Raw genomic sequence first — 22,808 nt, 5'->3', positions numbered from 1 at the left:
CCCCTTGGCCTTGGCCAGTGACTGGTCTAGGGGTAACTACCTAATGTAGCTCTGACCAATGAGAAGGAAGCAGGTGTCTGCAGCATGCGACTTGCTGGGTAACTTAAGCTCTCTTGACAAAAAGCAACAGACTGGGCTAGCAAGCCCTTGGCCTGCCACCTTCTGCCTCCCCCTTCTTCCTCTTGGAGTACAGAAAGCTTGGAAGAGCAATGGTACCTTGCACTGCCAAGGCCAGCCTGAGGGAAGATACCAAGGAAATGAAGGGCAAAATCCAAGGTCCCTCGTGGCATTCCTGAGCAGCACATGCACCAGCCCTGGAGTGTTGACTTCTGGGGCTGCTTCTTTCCATTTGCTTAAGTCACTAGACTGGGTTTCTAATGTCTGAAGCTGATCACATTCCTAACATATACAGCAAATAAATCTGAATAGGTAAATGTGATTTTTATTCACGAATACTTGTTATTTAATTTTTACCAAAAGTAGACAATATTTTGATCAAAGATATTTAAACAAGAGGTTGTAAGTAGAATAAGGGATGAAGAAACAAATTAATAAATAGGAGATGACAAGAGGATGTTTAAGATGCATCTCTAAATTTAGTTCCTATAGAAACGAGTCCACTAAAAAACATTTTAAAATCGTACATATGAAGTATAAATTTTGGGTTTTAATGAAGAAGTCTCATTCTCTCAGCTCATATTTTAATGACTATTCAAGAAAAAGTTCTCCACATCAAATCTGGCTCAGGAAAATGAAGTGAATCTTCACACAAAAAATAAATTTACATAGTTTTCCCACTTTAAATGGGAGTTGGCTTCTTGTTTTTTCAACAGTTGGAAAACTTGCTTTTGGAAATTCAAAATTACTTTTACATTTGGTAGGAAAAAGTGCAGAAAACTCTTTATTCTGTTTGTAAAGATGAATCAGATTCAAAGTGTTCTAGAGATGAATCAGCAACTAGGTCCAAATCCTTTGGTTAAAAAAAAAAAAAATCTCTTTATTACTCTATGTTTACCCATCACGTAAATTAAAAGGTCACAGTATTTCACACAGATATTTCTATAAGATCATTACTGCCCTATTTGATAAAACCTTGAACCTTTTATAATGTTTTAAATGTTGGTATAAAATTTTTCATGGGGGAGTCCATTGCCATGGGGAAAAATAAACTATAAATGGTGTATATTATTTAAAAAAAACGATAAAAACTTTTTTGTCTTACTATGCCTTTCTCTACAAAAAGTAAAGTTGCAGTTAAGATTGAATAGAAAAATGAAATATTTATGTCTGCTGCTAGTTTGCATGCATTCAAAATGCTTCAGAAAATTCAACAGAGAGGTGACTTAGATCATCTGAATTCACAAACTAAACCTTCACAAGGAAATCACCTACATGACCTCATCCGCAGCTTTCACCAGCCATCCACGACACTTCTGATTACTTGGTTAAATGAAAGCATGGGGAATGATTGGTTCACTGAGGCTCTTGACGTACCTTCTCTCAGAATAGAAATCTACCTTCAAACATGTTGGAGCTCCCCACATGTCTCGGTGGGGAGTTCTCTGCAGTCTCCTTATAATCTATTGCCCATAATGTCTCCAGAAAATTAACAGAAAAGGTAAATCTTTAAAGGTTCATCTTTAGAAAAGCAAGGCTCTCTATATGGTCATAAGAACAGTATCTAGTACAATGACTGGTACATTCTGGGCACTCAAGCAAAAGCACTACTTTTTCCTCTGTTTTTCAGTCTATACCCTGATATTCGCTCAACAAATATCTATTACTCAACAAATATTTGAGGCACTGTTCTACATGCTGAAGTTACTGCCCTAAAAATGTTTACATTTAGTGGGAGAGAAAATGAACAAATAAATATGATTTAAGAGCAACATACAGTACTCAGGCTTTGAATTCAACAAAATATTTTTTAACCTATTCCACCTGGAATGCCATCAAGAATATTAATTCTAAAAGTGGGATTTTGGTTTAAAAATCCTAAAAGACAACTTATTTACATATCACAAACCAATACTTTTAAGAATTACCTACAACAGTTTAGCAGTATTCATTTTCCAGCAAGTTGGAAGTATTTTCATTTCAACTGAATTGCATATATTTTAAAAACTGAACTTGTACAAATTAGAAAATTAGTAGTTATCATAATAAAATAAGCTAAAAATAATATTTTACATTAATTTTTGGCAGTCAACTCTAGCCTAGTATTACAATCCATAATATTCCTACCATGGAAAAGTGAGGTAGCTTTCTTTATATCAGTTACAACCTGGAAAGAGTCAACTTTCATTTCTGGGCCTCTTAAACACAGTATGAACTGAGTAGGACTCAATCATGACTGGTTTAATTTAATTTTACTTTGCTCACTTCCATCCTTTATATTTAATGAAGTACTTTCACAAGGACCCAAGTTTAACAGAACCATAGTCATATGAGTTACATAGGCACTCCAGTACTGAGTGCCAGAGCAAAGTAAGAAGAACAAATAGCGTTAAGTAGCCCTTTTGTGCAGAGAAGTACAAAAACACAACCTGTAGTAGCCATTTTTAGCAGCAAAGTCCTCCTGGTTTGCCAACAGCAGACTATCTTTCTTATGGAATTAATGAGTGAAAAGGACTTAGTTAAAAATTTAATAAAATGTCAGAGGAAAATATGATATATAAATGAAGGAAGTTTTTCCATGTGTAAAAGTAATGAAAGAAATTACAAAAGAAAAAGTTAATAGATTTGGTTACATGAAACTTTAAAACATCTATATATTAAAAGGCAAACCAAAAACTAGTAAGAAAACTACACTACAACATAGGTTTAATGTACTGACTATACATGATAATTATATACATAATACTCTATAAAATACTGAATTCACAGAGTCACTGTAAATCAAGATAAAATATTAAGACTCCAAAAGAAAGATGGGAAAAGAAACATTAATAGGCAATTCACAAAAGAAAACAATAGATAACTGGCTAAACATTTGAAAAATGTTTCTATCAATAAATAAATACAAATGAAAAAGAGGTTTTTTTGGGAGGGGTTGTTTTTGTTTTTCATATAATGTGATCATTGGCTACTGGGAGGAGTGAAAACTAGTTTTAAAAAAAGAACTTTTAGGAATATGTATCAAGAGCCTCTGTAAGGTTTACAAACTTTTACCTAGTCATTTTATTCCTGAAAATGTCTTAAGGAAATATTCCAAAAGACAAAATTTTATGCAGAAGATGTTCATCATGGCATTATTTACAATAAAAAAGAACTGTAAACTACCTCAATGCCCCCAAACTATATAAATTATGGAATGTCCAAAAATACTATATACTCACAAAAATTAGTGCTTTTAATTATGAGAGAACACAATATAATATTAAGTTTAAATTTAAAAAACTATCTCTGTGTGCAATGTGACCTCAACAATGTAAAGAGGGAAAAAAGCTAATTACAATAGCACATACACAGATGGGGAGAATACCACCAGCAAGTAGTATTTTAGAGTTGGTAATGTTGATAGTGTTGGTTACCTTTCTCTTTCCACTCTACTGTAAATGCCAGGCTTTCTCCACATTCTAAGAAGATGGGGTCTCTGCCCAATCATCACTGTGCTCCCAGCATTGTGCCTTCACACAGTAGGTACTTAGAAATATCTGTTGACTAAATTTAAAGCCAAAGGGAAAAAAATAAATATTTTATAGAAAAATTAACAAAAACATACATATATACACACACACATAAATATACATGTATGTGTATGGATGTGTACACACATATATATATACATCCAGAGTACCAATATCAAAACTTAGAGAGGGAGGGGGTAACTTTTCAGCATCTATGTTTATATTCTTAATATTGTAAAAAGCAGGGTAATCTGGGTACAGCGGGTAAGGGGAACAAGAAAGAAAACATCCAAAAAGTTGCTTGAAAAGTTTTTATAAGAATAAAATCAGAGGATGTTATAATTTTGAACTGTTATCTTTGTTAATGAACAGAGAAAAGCACTCTCTAGCTCTTTATACTGAAGGTCACCTGTGGGGAGTTTTACTCAAGAATGCAAAGACTGTCTCCTTATGTTATAAACTGGGGTTAACTGACAAGGAGCTAAAGAATTAATGCAACAGAAAAAGACCATCTTTTCTCATTAGCCCATATCACAAAAGCATTTGTGTTTTTAACCTTTGTTTTTAATCTTTGCAATTATTTTTAAGTCTCTGATGTTTAAATTCCATAGTTTACTTTAAGGTCATCCACTTTAAAATTCAGTACCATATTTTCAGTCATGCAAAAAGAAACAGTAATATTGTTTAAAAAGAAATGACGCATGTAAACTTTCTGAAATTGTTTGAAGGTTTCAGCACAGTGCAACCACAATTGGATTGATAATTAATACCAAAAGATATTAATTTGTTTAGAACAAAGCAGCATTTTAAATAGAAGAATGCTCCAAACCATGCTTGCTGAACAGAAATAACATACTAATTACATGAAATTTCTAAAAATCTTAAAAAAAAAAAAGAAATAACATAGTAGTGCATATTGCTACAAACTAACAGAAGATGCTACCATTCATAAATATGAAGGTGAATAACTTTTGTCACCAATTTGATATTAATCCTTGGTACGAGTGAAAGTACTGAATAGAATGTTCCACTGAGACAGGCCATGGCTCAAAGTCTATAACTAGGTGAGGCTATGAATTTCAAATAAAAAACCCAACCTGAAAAATGTAAACGGCAACCAGAGGCATCTTGTGCATCTCCTATGAATATTAAATGACTGGTTCAAGCAAGCTACATCTGTCAATCTCCAACATCTCCACTAAGGAGATTAGAAACTCAAATCCTTCAATTAACAGACTATCTGATTACTTAATATTTCATTCACAATCCTGTGCTAAGTTCATATTTTAAGAAAGTTGATAAGCACACAAGCCTCTTAGATAGCCTCATCCACCAGAGGGCAGACAGCAGAAGCAAGAAGAACTACAAGCCTGCAGCCTGTGGAACAAAAACCACATTCACAGAGAGAGAGACAAGATGAAAAGGCAGAGGGCTATGTACCAGATGAAGGAATAAGATTAAACCCCAGAAAAACAACGACATGAAGTGGAGATAGGCAAGCTTTCAGAAAAAGAATTAAGAATAATGATAGTGAAGATGATCCAGGACCTCGGAAAAAGAATGGAGGCAAAGATTGGGAAGATGCAAGAAATGTTTAACAAAGACCTAGAAGAATTAAAGAACAAACAAACAGAGATGAACAATACAATAACTGAAATGAAAACTACACTAGAAGGAATCAACAGCAGAATAACTGAGGCAGAAGAACGGATAAGTGACCTGGAAGACAAAATGGTGGAATTCACTGCTGCAAAACAAAATAAAGAAAAAACGATGAAAAGAAATGAAGACAACCTAAGAGACCTCTGGAACAACATTAAACGCAACAACATTCACATTATAGGGGTCCCAGAAGGAGAAGAGAGAGAGAAAGGACCAGAGAAAATATCTGAAGAGATTATAATCGAAAACTTCCCTAACATGGGAAAGGAAATAGCCACCCAAGTCCAGGAAGCGCAGCAAGTCCCATACAGGATAAACCCAAAGAGAAACACGCTGAGACACCTAGTAATCCAATTGGCAAAAATTAAAGACAAAGAAAAATTATTGAAAGCTGTAAGGGAAAAAAGACAAATAACATACAAGGGAACTTGCATAAGGTTAACAGCTGATTTCTCAGCAGAAACTCTACAAGCCAGAAGGGAGTGGCATGATATACCTGAAGTGATGAAAGGGAAGAACCTACAACCAAGATTACTCTACCAGGCAAGGATCTCATTCAGATTCGATGGAGAAATCAAAAGCTTTACAGACAAGCAAAAGCTGAGAGAATTCAGCACCACCAAACCAGCTCTACAACAAATGCTAAAGGAACTTCTCTAAGTGGGAAACACAAAAGAAGAAAAGGACCTACGAAAACAAACCCAAAACAATTAAGAAAATGGTCATAGGAACATACATATCAATAATTACCTTAAATGTGAATGGATTAAATGCTCCAGCCAAAAGACACAGGCTTGCTGAATGCATACAAAGATGAGACCCATCTATATGCTGTCTACAAGAGACCCACTTCAGACCTCGGGACACATACAGACTGAAAGTGAGGGGATGGAGAAAGATCTTCCATGCAAATGGAAACCAAAAGAAAGCTGGAGTAGCAACACTCATATCAGATAAAATAGACTTTAAAATAAAGAATGTTACAAGAGACAAGGAAGGACACTACATAATGATCAAGGGACCAATCCAAGAAGAAGATATAACAATTATAAATATATATGCACCCAACATAGGAGCACCTCAATACATAAGGCAACTGCTAACAGCTATAAAAGAGGAAATCGACAGTAACACAATAGTGGGGGACTTTAACACCTCACTTACACCACTGGACAGATCATCCAAAATGAAAATAAATAAGGAAACAGAGGATTTAAATGACACAACAGACCAGATAGATTTAATTGATATTTATAGGACATTCAATCCAAAAACAGCAGATTACACTTTCTTCTCAAGTGTGCACAGAACATTCTCCAGGATAGATCACATCTTGGGTCACAAATCAAGCCTCAGTAAATTTAAGAAAATTGAAATCATATCAAGCATCTTTTCTGACCACAAAGCTGAGATTAGAAATGAATTACAGGGGAAAAAATGGAAAAAACACAAACACATGGAGGGTAAACAATACACTACTAAACAACCAAATGATCACTGAAGAAAGCAAAGAGGAAACCAAAAAATACCTAGACACAAATGACAATGAAAACACAACAATCCAAAACCTATGGGATGCAGCAAAAGCAGTTCTAAGAGGGAAGTTTATAGCTATACAAGCCTACCTCAAGTAACAAGAAACATGTCAAGTAAACAATCTAACCTTACACATAAAGGAACTAGAGAAAGAACAACAAACAAAACCCAAAGTTAGCAGAAGGAAAGAAATCATAAAGATCAGAGCAGAAGTAAATGAAATAAAAACAAAGAAAACTATAGCAAATATCAATAAAACTAAAAGCTGGTTCTTTGAGAAGATAAACAAAATTGATCAACCATTAGGCAGACTCATCAAGAAAAAGAGGGAGAGGACTCACATCAACAAAATTAGACATGAAAAAGGAGAACTTAAAACAGACACGGCAGAAATACAAAGCATCCTAAGACACTACTACAAGCAACTCTATGCCAATAAAATGGACAACCTGGAAGAAATGGACAAATTCTTAGAAAGGTATAACCTTCCAAGACTGAACCAGGAAGAAACAGAAAATATGAACAGACCAATCACAAGTAATGAAATTGAACCTGTGATTAAAAATCTTCCAACAAACAAAAGTCCAGGACCAGATGGCTTCACAGGTGAATTCTATCAAACATTTAGAGAAGAGTTAACACCCATCCTTCTCAAACTCTTCCAAAAATTGCAGAGGAAGGAACACTCCCAAACTCATTCTATGAGGCCACCATCACCCTGATACCAAAACCAGACAAAGATACTACAATAAAAGAAAATTACAGACCAATATCACTGATGAATATAGATGCAAAAATCCTCAACAAAATACTAGCAAACAAAATCCAACAACACTTTAAAAGGATCATGCACCATGATCAAGTGGGATTTATCCCAGGGATGCAAGGGTTCTTCAATATATGCAAATCAATCAATGTGATACACCATATTAACAAACTGAAGAATAAAAACCATATGATCATCTCAATAGATGCAGAAAAAGCTTTTGACAAAATTCAACACCCATTTATGATAAAAACTCTCAAGAAAGGGGGGATAGGTCTTCCCTGGTGGCGCAGTGGTTGAGAGTCCACCTGCCGATGCAGGGGACACGGGGTTTGTGCCCCGGTCCGGGAAGATCCCACATGCTGTGGAGCGGCTAGGCCCGTGAGCCATAGCCACGGAGCCTGCGCGTCCGGAGCCTGTGCTCTGCAACAGCAGAGGCCACAACAGTGAGAGTCCCGCGTCCGGCAAAAAAAAAAAAAAAAAAAAAAAAAAAAAAGAAAGTGGGCATAGAGGGAACCTACCTCAACATAATAAAGGCCATATATGACAAATGCACAGCAAACAGCATTCTCAATGGTGAAAAACTGAAAGCATTTCCTCTAAGATCAGGAACAAGACAACGATGTCCACTCTCACCACTATTATTCAACATAGTTTTGGAAGTCATAGCCATGGCAATCAGAGAAGAAAAAGAAATAAAATGAATACAAATTGGAAAAGAAGAAGCAAAACTGTCACTGTTTGCAGATGACATGATACTATACATAGAGAATCCTAAAGATGCCACCAGAAAACTACTAGAGCTAATCAATGAATTTGGTAAAGTTGCAGGATACAAAATTAATGCACAGAAATCTCTGGCATTCCTATACACTAACGATGATAAATCTGAAAGAGAAATTAAGGAAACACTCCCATTTACCATTGCGACAAAAAGAATAAAATACCTAGGAATAAACCTACCTAGGAAGACAAAAGACCTGTATGCAGAAAACTATAAGACACCGATGAAAGAAATTAAAGATGATACCAACAGGTGGAGTAATATACCATGTTGTACAGAAGAATCAATAGTGTGAAAACGACTATACTACCCAAAGCAATCTACAGATTCAATGCAATCCCTATCAAATTACTAATGGCATTTTTTACAGAACTAGAACAAAAAATCTTAAAATTTGTATGGAGACACAAAAGACTCCAAATAGCCAAAGCAGTCTTGAGGGAAAAAAACGGAGCTGGAGGAATCAGGCTCCCTCACTTCAGACTATACTACAAAGCTACAGTAATCAAGAAAATATGGTACTGGCAGAATAAGAGAAACATAGATCAATGGAACAAGATAGAAATCCCAGAGATAAACCCATGCATCTATGTTCAACTAATCTATGACAAAGGAGGCAAGGATATACAAAGGAAAAAAGACAGTCTCTTCAATAAGTGGTGCTGGGAAAACTGGACAGCTACATGTAAAAGAATGAAATTAGAATAACTCCCTAACACCATACACAAAAATAAACTCAAAGTGGATTAGAGGCCTAAATGTAAGACCAGACACTATAAAGCTCTTAGAGGAAAACATAGGAAGAACACTCTATGACATAAATCACAGCAAGATCTTTTTTGATCCACCTCCAAGAGTAATGGAAATAAAAACAAACAAATGGGACCTAATGAAACTTCAAAGCTTTTGCACAGCAAAGTTAACCATAAACAAACGAAAAGACAACCCTCAGAATGGGAGAAAATATTTGCACATGAATCAACGGACAAAGGATTAATCTCCAAAATATATAAACAGCTCATGCAGCTCAATATTAAAGAAGCAAACAACCCAATCCAAAAATGGGCAGAAGACCTAAACAGACATTTTCCCAAAGAAGACATACAGATGGCCAAGAAGCACATGAAAAGATGCTCAACATCACTAATTATTAGAGAAATGCAAATCAAAACCACAATGAGGTATCTATCACCTCATACCAGTTAGAATGGGCATCATCAGAAAATCTACAAACAACAAATGCTGGACAGGGTGTGGAGAAAAGTTAACCCTCTTGCACTGTTGTTGGGAATGTAAATTGATACAGCTATTGTGGAGAACAGTATGGAGGTTCCTTAAAAAATCTAAAACTATAATTACCATATGATCCAGCAATCCCACTACTGGGCATATATCCAGAGAAAACCATAATTCAAAAAGACACATGTACCCCAATGTTCACTGCAGCACTATTTACAATAGCCAGGTCATAGAAGCAACCTAAATGCCCATCGACAGACTAATGGATAAAGAAGTTGTGGTACATATATACAATGGAATATTACTCAGCCATAAAAAGGAACGAAATTGAGTCATTTGTTGAGACATGGATGGATCTAGAGACTGTCATACAGAGTGAAGTACGTCAGAAAGAGAAAAACAAATATCGTATATTAACGCATATATGTGCAACCTAGAAAAATGGTACAGATGAACTGGTTTGCAAGGCAGAAGTTGAGACACAGATGTAGAGAGCAAATGTATGGACACCAAGGGGGGAAAGCCGTGGTGGGGTGGGGATGGTGGTGTGATGAATTGGGCGATTGGGATTGACATGTATACACTGATGTGTATAAAACTGATGACTAATAACCTGCTGTATAAAAAGATTAATAAAATAAAATTTTTAAAAAGCTGATAAGAATTGTATTTATTCATAGAATCAATCAATTCTACACTAAAAACTAGTACATACACATTTTGATACTTGCTTTCTATATGAGAAAAAATTTCTGTATGATGTAGAGGAGGTCTAAGTACATAAGTCTATAAAATGGGTGCAGGCCAAGGAAAAAGGCTTGCTCCCTACCCAGTTCTGGTATACTTTCCATTATCTTAGAATATCAATTCACGGGTCAAATTATGTTGACATTTTCCAGGGGAAAAGAAAATGTTCTGAAAAGCATGCCTTTCCTCCCCTGATACCCAATTTAAAAACATTCAAATTGAACATCCCACTTGGTTGACTGAGGGGTAAAGAAGAACTGAAGAGAAAAAAAGAAAAAAGCAGAAGAAAAACATTTTTTCCTCTTCTGTCATTACTGTTTTTAACCTAACATGTCTCTCAAAGTGTTTAGCTCCATGGTGATGAGAGCAAGAGAAAAACACAGAAACACTGAAAGAACAAATTCCCTCAGAATATTTTAGGGTTTGCAACACAAAGCTTAACATGGAATTACAGAGGCATTCAAGTTGAAAATAGATTCTTATAACTTAGTAATGATGTAAGATGAACAGTCTTTATAATAGCTTTAAAAAAAGCTGATACGTTCCTCCCCACCCCAAAAAAAACCCAGCCTTCTACTTGACTTTTTCACATTAGTAATTTCCCAATTAAAGAATATAGAAGAAACCATAATCATTGTTTAGAAAAATGGGTTTCCACTTTGCCCCCCAAGGGGACACTTGGCAGTATCTGGTGGTCACAACTTGGTAAGGAGTGCTACTTGCATCTAGTGAGTTGAGGCCAGGGACACTGCTAAACATCCTACAATGACACAACCTCCATAACAAAGAATTCTCTGGCCTCAGATTGCACAGTTCTAAGGCTGAGATTCTGGTTTAGAAGTATCTTTAACAGTGAAATGCAAAGATTTATGATCATCCCAGTTCCAAAACTTAGGTCAAAGCAAGTAGGGAAGTCTCCCAGGCTCTCTGTACTACCTACAGGCTGATGTTTGCAATGGTTCTACTTTCACATGGGATACAGTGCTGAAAACTGCTATAGGAAGAGATTTCACTGTTGAACAACTTATGAACTTATAAGAAATGCAGAGTACGGTAAAATACATTTACAAATAAACCTGAAAAGGTACTTTAAAAATGTTAACCAATGTAAAATTATGATGACAACTCATTAAATGAAGAAAACATCAATGATACTATACTTTTGGTAGTAACAATATCAAAAATGTTCATTTCTACTGACTGATCCTTGCTTGCTAAAAATCTTTCACAATCTTCCTTCCCTCAGAGGTTTAATTACATGGCTTAAATTTATTCTTTACTTCAATTAATAATATTTCCTGAACACCTACTCTGTGAACTGTTCTAAACCCTGGGGCTAGGATGGTGAACAGAGCAGAAAAACCCTCACTCTTAAAGAGCTTACATTCTAGTAGGGGAATGCAAGAACAAGGAAATCAATAAATAATGTAAAGGTCAGAAGTGAAAAGTGCCCTGTGGAAAAATAAAATTAAAAAGTGATATGGCTAACAGGACATGGAAGCAACCTAAGTGCCCACTGACAGATGAATGGATAAAGTGCCCACTGACAGATGAATGGATAAAGAAGATGTGTCACAGATATACAATGGAATATTACTCAGCCATAAAAAGAAACAAAATTGAGTTATTTGTAGTGAGGTGGATGGATCTAGAGTCTGTCATACAAAGTGAAGTAAGTCAGAAAGAGAAAAACAAATACCGTATGCTAACATATACATATGGAATCTAAAAGAAAAAGAAAAAAAGAGAAATGGTTCTGAAGAACCTGAGGGCAGGACAGGAATAAAGACACAGACGTAGAAAATGGACTTGAAGACACGAGGAGTGGTAAGGGTAAGCTGGGACGACGTGAGAGAGTGGCATGGACATATGTACACTACCAAATGTAAAATAGATAGCTAGTGGGAAGCAGCCGCATAGCACAGGGAGATCAGCTCGGTGCTTTGTGACCACCTAGAGAGGTGGGATAGGGAGGGTGGGAGGGAGAAACAAGAGGGAGGAGATACGGGGATATATGTATAGCTGATTCACTTTGTTACACAGCAGAAACTAACACAACATTGTAAAGCAATTATACTCCAATAGAGATGTTTAAAAAAAAAGAAGACCAAAAAAAAAAAAAAGATACTCCTGAAGAAGAATAAGATGAAAGGGCTTTCCTTCCTAGCTAAGATTTTGGAAAAGAAAAAAAAAAGCTGTTGTGTATATTAGTGTATCAAAATCTAAATTGAACTTTGGAAGTAAATAGTAACCCCAGAAACAGTCTGCAATTCAAATTTAATTTGGTCTCATTTATTTTATCTGGCAATCCTACACGTAAGAGGAAATGGGTACAAAAATGTTCATAGTAACATTGTTTATAACAGCAATACCTGGAACCCACCTAAATCTGCATTGAGGAAATAATGGATAAACTGTATATTCACACGATAGAATAGCAAGCAGCAGTGAAAATAAATGAACTAAAGCAACGAGAAATAACATAATGAATAACATTAAATAATGAATCTTAGAAACATTATTAAACTTAAAAACAAAAAAAGTAATATAGCTAAGATGGCTGATTGGATACTCTCATCAATTGGTCAGTCAAGGAAGACCTCTCTGTGAAGAAGTGATTTGAGATAAGAAGACCTAAATGTCCAGAAGGAACTGGTTACACAAAGGAAGGACGTCCTAGGCAGAAGGAAGAGCAAGTAGAAAGACCCTAAAACCTGAACAAACTTAGCACGTCCAAAGTGAAGAGAGCAGGCATGGCTGGAGGGCAGGGAGATGACACAGGGTTAAGAGAGACAGACAGCTTGAGACTGTAAGAAAGCTCGGAGGCCTTAGTAAAAGCAATGTGAAGCAGCCGCAGGGCTCCACGGGCTTGTCTTGTGCATGACCCAGCAGAAGATGCAAATGGCTTGCTCTAAGGTGGGATCAGCAGAGATGGAGAGAAATGGACAGAGTTGGGTACTTTTGGAGGTAGAAACAACAAGGCATGCTGATGGATCACATATGGTTTAGAAACTTGACATGCTGATGGATCTAGAAAGAGATGAATCAAGGATAACTCTTGAATGTCTAGCTTGAGCAACTGGTTGGATGCTTCTCCTGGGGGATTCAGAGTGGGCGAGAAGCAGGTTTATAAACAGGATGACCAACTATCCTGGTTTGTTTGTCCTGGACTGAGAGGTTTCCTAGAACGTGGGACTTTCAGTGTTGAAACCAAGGAAGTCCTGGGAAAGTAGGATGACTTGATCACCCCAGATATAAATCAAGAGTTCTCTGCTGAGGGTGTCTATTGGACACCTATGTGGAGCTATCAGACTCAGTTTGAAATACAGGTATGAAACCAACTCTGAGCTGGAGACACAGAACTGGGAATCACAGAGGCATACAGGTGGCATTTAAAGTCCCAAAACTAGATGACATCACCTCGGGAGAGAAGAGAAGGGGTCCTAGAACAGAGTTGGCATTTCTCTTTTTCACAGATAATATAAAGATGTCTGCATCAGTACAGTTCCCCATCTACACAGCCTTTCAGACTTAAGACTCCATGTTTTTGACTCTTACTTTCCAGATCTTGCCAGAAAATTATTATAGAAACACAAAGTAAAATGCACATCTCAGATGCTTTGGGTGACTTATTTAAGCTACTGATGCTTTGCTTAAAGCCTCAGCTTTGAGGGCCCCATGTCAGATCCTTCCCAACAGTCACAGACGAGCCCAAATATACAGAATAGGTTTGTTTATTGTCCATCCTTTCCCTTCTCTTTCCCAAAGCTTCACTGCAAAGAAATCCCACGACTACTACTGACAAATGTTTGGCATCTTTTCCCTACTTCCAATCTCACTTCCCTCCTTTTCTAAGTATCTTTAAGAAGCATGACCTTCGGGCTTCCCTGGTGGTGCAGTGATTGAGAGACCACCTGCCGATGCAGGGGACACGGGTTCGTGCCCCGGTCCGGGAAGATCCCACATGCCGCGGAGCGGCTGGGCCCGTGAGCCACGGCTGCTGAGCCTGCTCGTCCGGAGCCTGTGCTCCACAACGGGAGAGGCCACAACGGTGAGAGGCCCGCGTACCGCAAAAAAAAAAAAAAAAAAAAAAAAAGAAGCTAACTGACCTCATATGGAGTATGAATTATTCTCACTAGAGGTGGAGATAAAAAATTACACGTAACATGAACAAGTTCTGGTTTCTGTAGAAGCTACAACTTAGACTTCCTTTTCTCTGTACATTGAGTCCCCTTTTTGAACACTACATGATTTTACCCTAATTTCAAACAATTTAAAATGTCTAAATAACTGATTATCATCTCTCTTTTGAAGGAGGAGAATTCTAACCTAACAAGAGCTAAAATGTTTTCCTCGGGGCAAATCAAGTGTTTCCACTGCTAGTATATCCTTCTTTTTCTTATTCAACAATACTTCCAAGATAACTGACACAACTTTTTTGTCTTCCCTAGCTAACACTGTACTTTACAAAAATCCAAAATTCTGGAAAGCAAATTCTAGGAATCAACTTTATTACAGTCTTTCACAGAATTTAAGTTCCATATACATTGGAAAGGAAAGAACAGACAGGGTGAGCTGAGAAATGTGCCTCCGATCAAGCGGTCTTAGAATACATGCGATAATCAGCTCATCTCTTCCCCTCAGTGGAGCAAGCCGCTGACAGTGAGCAATTGGTGTTTAGAAACAATTCCAAGAGGCTTGTGAAGGTAAACTACTGGCCAGCTACAAGGAATGTCAAATCTCCATGATGCGGTCTTTTTAGAGGTCACCATTAGAGTCAGCACTGGTTTACTATGAGATGCAGGAAAGCATTTCTCATGAGGAGCCGCTGCCAGTGAAGAAGCAGTTTTAGGCCAGCTTCCAAATGCCACCTGGCATCGCCCCAGGGATGAGGCACCCGCTCAGATGATATCTGCGGCAGAAGCAGCATCTCTTCACCCACAGAGGGTTGGGGACTTCACAACAGTTCCGCTTTCCAGCTACTCTGGAAAACAGGGGAAGGAAATGTCTCTCTCCACCTTTAATTCTCCTCGCAAGTTCTCTTTCTGTAGTCCAGGTCACATAGCTCTCTACAAGAACATCAATGTACACAAATTGAAAAGCCTGAGGGTGAAGAGTTAAATCACACACACACACACACACAAGCTGTATTCTGTATGAAAAGCTCAACAAAAACTACAAGTCCATCTGTCAGAGAAAGCGTCCTCTCGCTGAATAGGAAGTGAGATGGAGACCTGAAAGAGTAATTCCAAGAGCCAGTTATTTTTCATGGGGCCCGGGAACCTCATGGTCATTGCCGATAGAAACTTATTGCCATATATAAAGGGCAGTGACTCCTCTCTTTGTAAATATTATGAAATACCAACCACTAGCTTGAATGTAATATAAACTACATTTGTTCAACGTGTGAAGCTTTTTCTTCTGCAAAAGGTCCGAGTAGGTAAAAGCCGGCCTAATCAAGAAATAGCTATTCCCTGGAAACAGGAATGTCAAAAGCAGCCGGTTCTCAGATGGAGGTCAAGAACTGAACAGAGAATATTTATAGCAGCCACTCAAGCAGAGAATAACCGTAACAACAACGTCCTCTCCCATTTATGACACTTTACAGTTTACTAGAGAGCACTTTTGTATTCATTATCTCATTTGGAAAACTAGGCCAAGTCCACTCAGAACTGTAGGAAGTATCCCAGCACCAAAGAGCATGTTGCCCTCTGCCCTCAGAGGGAAAAGACTCACAAAATCAAAATAACTGCATCTTCTCTTGTGCTGAAAAACAGTAACTAAAAAACTACCTCGCATACCCAATTTGAAAGCAACATCCCATGACCGCAGTTAGTGGTGAGCTACATGCAATAAACACAGCCAAAAAAAGGGGAGTCTGGAAAAGAAAGACAGTAACTACTTACTAAGAAACCAGACTTTCTTTTTTCTTTATTTTTTGATTGTTCTTCAAGCACTGAAACGTATAGGAAGGGGCCTACTTCGTCCTTTTGTATCCAGAAATATCAAAAACAGACACAAACTCCAAAGAGCATCATGACCCTGCCTCTATTTTATAACATCTGGAAGAAAATGAACTTGACAATGAAATTTAGAGCCCTAGTAATGAAGGCAGAGAGATCTGAAGTAGCAACAAGAGAAGGCAGAAAAGAAACGCTCAAGTCCAGATCCCATTCTGCCAGATGACTTCCCTGCCAAGGACGATATCCCCACCTAACAGGTGAAAGGATTATCCCTCACGCAGTGATTCCCAACTGTGGTTTCAGACAACCACTAGGGGACTCCAAAAATCTCAAAGAATATGGCAAAATTTCAGAACATAATTTTAATCCCACCAATTTATGGAGGACTAATGTACCCCAAAAACTGAGTGTAGGAATGGTTGGAAATCACCTCTCTGGGAACTAGGCAACAGTACAGCCTTTTACTTTGAAACATGAAGAGAAAGTAACTTCTCACATTTCTCACTCCCCTAGAGAAAAAGAGATCCTACTATATAACATTAGGGAAGAAGATTTGATTTTTAAAAAAGGGGTATTCAACTGATGTCACAGCCTCCTCACTGAATTAATGAAGGAGGAATCCATCTGGTCAGAAATTAGAATGGCTGTTTTGAAAAAAGAGTGAGCCTATTTTTTTCCCTGCAGTTAACACGTCAGCAAGTCAATCAAGCTTTCTATTAACTGAGCATCTACTATGAAAAGCAAAACAAAACATGGACAAAATATCTACTGCTTAAAGATGCCCTCAGACCTTGCTTAGAAAAGGGTAGCTACCTGGTGTTATTTCAGGTCAAAAAAAAAGCAATGGCAGAGTTAGCAATTCCTCTGTGGTGGGTTACTTTTTAAGACTACAAATCCCTCACCTGAACTCTTTTCTCTCTAATTTTCTTCCCACATCAGGTTGACCCCTTCATTCTTTACCTGAACTTGACTTTATTCCCATCCTCCACTTAGAACAAAGTCAAACTCCTCCCCCCTCTTCCTACCAGCTGCCCCCCATGTCTTTCATATCAAAAAAAAAGGGAAGGAAATGGGGAAGGAGAGGTAAAAAGATAACCCATTTTGAAGGAATGAGAATGAGGATTGGGAGACCAACTGTAAATGACTTATCCAAATTCTTTTGTAGAAGAGATTGCATTGGAATCTTATCTGAAACAAACAAACAAACAACACCCTATCAAGCTATCTTTGTGAAGGAGTAGTGAACTTAACAGAATCAGGAACCCACTGATAAAGAGACAGTGTTATAACGTGTTAAGAGTCAAAGTAGCAAATTAAAAAATAGGGAGGTTTCTTTATTTATAACTTTAGCATGGGGTCTGAGAATAAAATAAATAAACTTGAAATAAATCTGAAGTAAATCTAATGAGTGTTATGCAAGAAAATCAACTGATACACACCCCCAGCATTGTGAATACAAAGACCACAGTTCAGAATATTAAACACGATCATGCAAAGTCTAAAAGTTCCATGAAGCCACCCATAAGTAAAACAGGCAGAAAAGATAGGATCACTGTTTATTAATGATAATATTTTGAAAACAAATTAAAATTTGCTTTCTTTAACCATTTAAATGCAAAGATCTTAATTTGATGCCTAAAACTAAAAACACACTATAACACCCAGGAATCAAAGTCTGAGTGTTTTCCAACAATACAAAATTATAAAATAATTTAAAACTGGACGCTATTTGACTAATATAATTCAAATCAGTCTCTCAGTGGAAGAGAATAAAGTCGCAAAAGTGAAATCCCGCATGCTGTTGCTGTCTAAAGAATCTTCAAAGACAGTGCTGTGTTCTTACTAACATTAACAGCTGCTGAAACAACAATTCTTTTAGAAACCCTCATTTTCTTCCAGGGGTGCAGTTTGCCAAAGAATCCCAGGCTAAAATCTAAATGGACACAGGGCCAAAACTGAGTGATAACACAAAATTCAGACTTCATTTAAAACAACTTTTACACTCTTTCCTTGGAAGAGAGGACAAAGGACAAAGCTCTCATCATTTGCTCTGTTTACACCACAAAGGCTTCAGGACAATAAACTCTGGGGGTGATTACTGGCCAACTGGTTGAAGTGCATCCCTGCTCATAGAGAATGTTTCTGTTATGGACAGACACTTAAAAGAAGCCCTCTGGAAACTAAGAGGGCTGTGGCATACATACCAAGTTATTTTGAGCCTCAGAGAAAGAGGCCAGCAAACAAATCCTCAGAAACAATCAAAACACCACAAAGGGCAAATAGTTTCAGATCCAGGGAGATGTCTGTTGCTTCCTTGTGGTGAGATGATTTGAAAACCAGACAATAACCGGACTTACTGTAAATTGAAGCATGAAGTGGGATAATGGAGATGTGAGTCAGAGCAGAGTTCCCTGTGCTTTGCAATGCTGCATTGTTTAAGTTACGGGACAGGGGAGGGAGCAGAGAGGAGGGGTACATCAGACAGAATGAGGCAGGGGACAGATACACCGTATCAAAAACAAGTCCAGGAGGGACCCTGAATTCAACTACCCTTGGAGAATTACCAAATGCAGCCTTCGGTCACTTGCCTTTTTTCTCCTATCTTTCTATCAGGGGAACGGAGACATTTCTTTTAAAGATATAGTATTCTTCTTCCTATATAACGGCTTACTTTATAAGACTCCCTTACTTAAAAACAAACAAAACAAAACCACAGGTCTACATAGAGAAATATACCCTACACCAAAAATCTCTCTCTAAAATGGTTAAAAACAAAAGCTAACCAGAATAGGCCAGAGCCCAGCTTCCCTTTAAAAAGGCTCCCTCTTTATCCTATGATGAAATGTCAACAACCTCTTGATATAAATACTTGAAGTTCAGATGATATTATGTTTAACACATTCCATATATAGGTATTTAAGAATTTCTGGGTGCCACCACCCAGGTTAGTCCTTCATTAATAATTGGTGTAGGTCCCCCTGCACCACCCTTTTAATGGTGCGCTCTGTGTTCTGTGAGAACACATTATTAGCTCATGTTAACCACAGCTACTTCTGGGTGGTAAAATCACAGATGCTTTTCATTTTCATCTTCATTTTATGTTTGGCTGCACTTTCCACATTTTCATAGGTATGTATTGTTTTTGGAAAAGTTATTTTTTAAATTTGGGAGGAACAGAGTGTTTTCCGGAGGTTTTCTGGATACTTCAAACAAATACAACCAAATGGATATTACTCCAAATGATTAGCAAAATACAATAGAAGAACAGAATTTTAGCCACAATGAATGCTGGACCTTGGCTTGAATCTTTATAACCAACAAGCTCCATGCATTTGCAGAGTGAATGGATGTACACTGATGTCTCCATCTTTAAAATGAGGACACTGGGCTTCCCTGGTGGCACAGTGGTTAAGAATCCGCCTGCCAAGGCAGGGGACACAGGTTCGAGCCCTGGTCCGGGAAGATCCCACATGCCGCGGAGCAACTAAGCCCGTGCACCACAACTACTAAGGCTGTGCACCACAGGTACTGAAGCCCATGTGCCTAGCACCCATGCTCCGCAACAAGAGAAGCCACAGCAATGAGAAGCCCGCGCACTGCAACGAAGAGTAGCCCCCACTCGCCGCAACTAGAGAAAGCCCACGCACAGCAACGAAGACCCAATGCAGCCAAAAATACATAAATAAAATAAATTTATTATTTTTATAAATGAGGCCATCATGCAGTAGTAAAACAGGAATACCATCAAATTTTCAAGATGGGGCCCAATATTCAGACAGAAGTAGAGACAGCTGGTCTGTCTTCACACACTGTTTAGCAGAGTTTTCCAGAGTACAGAGGGGGCACCTACCGGTACAGATCAGACTAATTCTATTTAATTGATTTGAGAAGAAAATTTTTTAAAAAAACCAAAAAACCCAAAGAAGGTGGGAAGCTTTCGCCAGGGATTAGCATTCATTTAGAAAATTGAGATTTCATTTCCACAAAGTTAGAAGGCATCTGCTACTGAGGGGATAAGATATCATCAAGCATAAAACTCCAGATATTTCTACACTCCTTAAGAACTTTGGAATTCTTGACCTGGCCTGTCACTGCACCCACTGACAAGAGATATTGACTGCCATGGAAGAAATAATTCACACAATGTAATCTAGAAGCCATAAAGTGATGTTACATTCCCACTAGACTTAAACTTTTCATGCCCAGTCTGTTTAGGTGTTGGCTAATGACCCAATTATTTACACAATATGCAAACTAAGGGCCATAAGTTTTCGTGATTTGTATTTGGTACTGAAGCATGGTCTCTTGGCTCCTAATTGCAAAAAGAGATTAAGTGAGAGGCATTAAACAAGTCCTTACGACAAACAGGATCGAAGTTCTTCGTAAACAGGCACCCTTTTTAAACACAGCCTAAATTGCTAATATGAAGGTCTCTAAGATTTATATCAGGGAAAAGAGCTTAACTAACTGTGTAATAAGGAATTTTATCAAGGGTGTTCACTGACATGAAATACTTTATCAATCAGTTTCTTAGAAACTCACTCTAAAATCTTACAACTTAATTCAGCAGATGTGCTAACCATAATTTTATAATTTGAACACCTGATTTTCCAAAATGAACATGACAGTGTATAACAAATAGCAATGACCCAGACCAACAAAGACAACCCAACTCACGTGCTTGTGCACATACACCCACAGACGCCTGCAAAACACAAAATTACACAGCGAGCTATGGCTTTCTTCTACTTCCTGTCAAAAGATGCATTCCTCTGAGAGGCCCACTCACAGATATTCCAATGTGAAAACAAAGATTTATCCACATATGAAAAAGTCAACTCACATTACAAGTTGAAAATCTGGTCTTTTGGCTACTGACTGGCTAAGTCTGCTTGTCTTTTTCTCTTTAGAGCAGAAACAGTAAGATGTTAAGTGCTGGGCAAGATCCCTAATGCACCATCAGAGAAAACCCATACGAAAACAAAAAACCTCATTAAAAGCCTTACTTTCTATCTAAGAAAAGTCTTCATTTTATCTTTATCCCCAAATGACTTACAAATGTCCTCCACTTTAGAATGAATATGATTATTTTAATGTTTTGCACTAAAATAAATTGGAACAAAGCGAACTTATGATTCAGTGAAGACCAAAAAAAGACTTTCACCCACTTCATTGCCAGGTAACTGACAGGTGTCAATAAGTCAGAGAATAAAAGGATATCAAATTGCATCCTAAATATGAGAGACACTGATGAGTGGTTCAAGTTAGAAGATGCAAAACGCACACAATATAAACTTCCAGGATTCCCTCCTGCGTCAACCATGCTGCAGGAGTTAAGCTGAGACACTCGGCAGCAAGACAGCCCCTGGGGGAGACCAAACTGGAGCTGAAGACAGGCAACCACTGCTACCCCTTCACAAAGGAAAGGCTAGCAAGCGCGGAGGAATGTTCTAAAACAGACCCGCAAGACCCAAATTGCTTACAAATGTCAAATGTTCCACGGCTTTTCACTCTATCTAGGGAAGAAATTTGCTTCCACAAATGGGTACATACCCATCTTCAAACTCAAAGAACAAGTCTCCCTTTCTAGTTCCTTCAATCAGAATAAAGAGTGGAAAACATTTAGTAGCATTCTGGATAATTTGCACCAATTTAGATGATTCATGTATCGCTTCCCCAGACTAAATGGTCTATGGCTAGTGATTTCAAGTCAACAAGGGTGCGGAAAGCAAGACCTAATTACAGATCTGGGTCACTGTCTAGAAGTTCCCTCAGCCCAGTGAAGCATCCCCCAAAGGGCACCATTTCATTTTGAGGCATAAAAACAAGCCAAGTCTACAGATCCCTTTACATAGGAAATAAATGAGAAGACATCCTTCCACAAGAAATAAAAATATCAGTTCAATGAATTGATCTTTCAAAGAAAAACGTCAGTAGTCTTTTTCCCTTAAAAAACAACTATAACACTAAAGTTTTTGAAACAAGAATATGGAAATAAAATTCATTACAGGATTATAGCTTAAATATCTTGCATTTCTTGTCTATATTTGGCCTGCTGTACAAATGGCATTCCATTTGAAGTCTGGTCATCTCCCAATGCAAAAGATTTACTAGCTCTTTTCATAGGGGCCTCATTGATTGGGTGTTTCCATTTGATGGCTATAATCTTCTAGCATTGGCAACATTTTAATTTATGATCCTGGGCCCACAATGAAGGAAAAAGCTAAAGACAGTTACATTTAAATAAAATTAAAAGAAGGATTCATTTTTTTAACAACAGAAAAATGCATGCACAAAGCACCAAAACCTAAAACTGGATTTCTACAAAAGATGTTATTGAGTCTGTAGTGTGGATACAATCTATATGAATTAAGGGCAAAAAAACTTTTGGGTTTACTGTTTTTTTCACATGTTAAACATTTAAGCGATGGGACTTCCCTGGTGGCGCAGTGGTTAAGAATCCACCTGCCAAGGCAGGGGAC

The 22,808-nt window shown here is 37.6% G+C and overlaps 1 protein-coding gene across 12 annotated transcripts in view; it reads right to left on the bottom strand.

Annotated features, from left to right (window-relative positions):
* The window catches only part of SIPA1L1 (signal induced proliferation associated 1 like 1), a 373,251-nt gene that overhangs the window by 168,320 nt on the left and 182,123 nt on the right, over nucleotides 1-22,808 (bottom strand). Inside the window, exon 4 of one of the 12 annotated variants that reach the window (XM_032621336.1) lies at nucleotides 3,534-3,663. The exons of the other annotated variants lie outside the window; for them this stretch is intronic. The gene's annotated coding sequence lies outside the window, so the exon portion shown is untranslated. The remainder of the gene's footprint in view (nucleotides 1-3,533; nucleotides 3,664-22,808) is intronic. 12 annotated transcript variants of the gene reach the window in all.

Source organism: Phocoena sinus, chromosome 2, assembly GCF_008692025.1.
Source record: "Phocoena sinus isolate mPhoSin1 chromosome 2, mPhoSin1.pri, whole genome shotgun sequence".
Taxonomy (NCBI): domain Eukaryota; kingdom Metazoa; phylum Chordata; class Mammalia; order Artiodactyla; family Phocoenidae; genus Phocoena; species Phocoena sinus.
This window is presented reverse-complemented; position numbering and strand designations above follow the sequence as displayed.